Below are 1,863 nucleotides of genomic sequence, written 5' to 3' on the forward strand. Positions count from 1 at the left end.
TTCCTGTCTTGTTGATTTTCTATAAAGAATAAAACAGCAAAGTATTAGGATTAAATTTATTCATCTTATTGGTATTCTTTGCTAGATTTCTTTCCCTATCTCTGATTCTCAGGCTCAATGATAAATGCTTTACCAATTTGCCCACATTTAATAGGATAATTCTGAGAGTCTGTGATAGGGAGCCAACTGCTGTGGGTGGGACTTTCTTCCTTGAAACAGATTTGTTGTTTTTTTTTTCTGTACTCACAAGCACAAAGTCAGGGGTTATATTGGGACTGGGATACTTCTCTTTTCAGTAGCATAGAGTGAGGGATTATATTGGCACTGGGGTATTTCTGTTCAGTAGCACAGAGTGAGGGGTTATATTGGGACTGGGGTGTTTCTGTTCAGTAACACAGAGTGAGGGGTTATATTGGGACTGGGGTGTTTCTGTTCAGTAACACAGAGTGAGGGGTTATGTTGGGACTGGGGTGTTTCTGTTCAGTAACACAGAGTGAGGGGTTATGTTGGGACTGGGGTGTTTCTGTTCAGTAACACAGAGTGAGGGGTTATATTGGGACTGGGGTGTTTCTGTTCTCAGTCGCAGAAAGTGAGGGGTTATATTGGAACTGGGGTGTTACTGTTCTCAGTAGTACAGAATGAGGTGTTATATTGGGACTGTGGTGTTTCTGTTCTCAGTAGCACAAAGTGAGGGGTTATATTGGGACTGAGGTATGTCTGTTCTCAGTAGCTCAGAGTGAGGGGTTATATTGGGACTGGGTGTTTCTGTTCTCAATAGCTCAGAGTGAGGGGTTATATTGGGACTGGGGTGTTTCTGTTCAGTAACACAGATTGAGGGGTTATATTGGGACTGGGTGTTTCTGTACACAAGTACAAGGCAAGGGGTTATATTGGGACTGGGGTGTTTCTGATCTCAATAACACAGAGTGAGGGATTATATTGGGACTGGGGTGTTTCTGATCTCAATAACACAGAGTGAGGGATTATATTGGGACTGGGGTGTTTCTGATCTCAATAACACAGAGTGAGGGATTATATTGGGACTGGGGTGTTTCTGTTCAGTAACATAGAGTGAGGGGTTATATTGGGACTGGGGTGTTTCTGATCTCAATAACACAGAGTGAGGGATTATATTGGGACTGGGGTGTTTCTGTTCAGTAACACAGAGTGAGGGGTTATATTGGGACTGGGGTGTTTCTGGTCAGTAACACAGAGTGAGGGGTTATATTGGGACTGGGGTGTTTCTGTTCAGTAACACAGATTGAGGGGTTATATTGGGACTGGGTGTTTCTGTACACAAGTACAAGGCAAGGGGTTATATTGGGACTGGGGTGTTTCTGATCTCAATAACACAGAGTGAGGGATTATATTGGGACTGGGGTGTTTCTGATCTCAATAACACAGTGAGGGATTATATTGGGACTGGGGTGTTTCTGATCTCAATAACACAGAGTGAGGGATTATATTGGGACTGGGGTGTTTCTGATCTCAGTAACACAGAGTGAGGGATTATATTGGGACTGGGGTGTTTCTGTTCAGTAAAACAGAGTGAGGGGTTATATTGGGACTGGGTGTTTCTGTTCACAAGTACAAGGCAAGGGGTTATATTGGGACTGGGGTGTTTCTGTTCAGTAACACAGAGTGAGGGGTTATATTGGAACTGGGGTGTTACTGTTCTCAGTAGTACAGAATGAGGGGTTATATTGGGACTGGGGTATTTCTGTTCTCAATAGCACAGAGCAAAGGGTTATATTGGGACTGGGATATTTCTCTTCTCAGTAGCATAGAGTGAAGGGTTATATTGAAACTGGGGTGTACAGTTCTCAGTAGCACAGATTGAGGGGTTATATTGGGACTGGGGTG

This window comes from Mobula birostris, chromosome 1 (genome assembly GCF_030028105.1).
Source record: "Mobula birostris isolate sMobBir1 chromosome 1, sMobBir1.hap1, whole genome shotgun sequence".
Classification (NCBI taxonomy): domain Eukaryota; kingdom Metazoa; phylum Chordata; class Chondrichthyes; order Myliobatiformes; family Myliobatidae; genus Mobula; species Mobula birostris.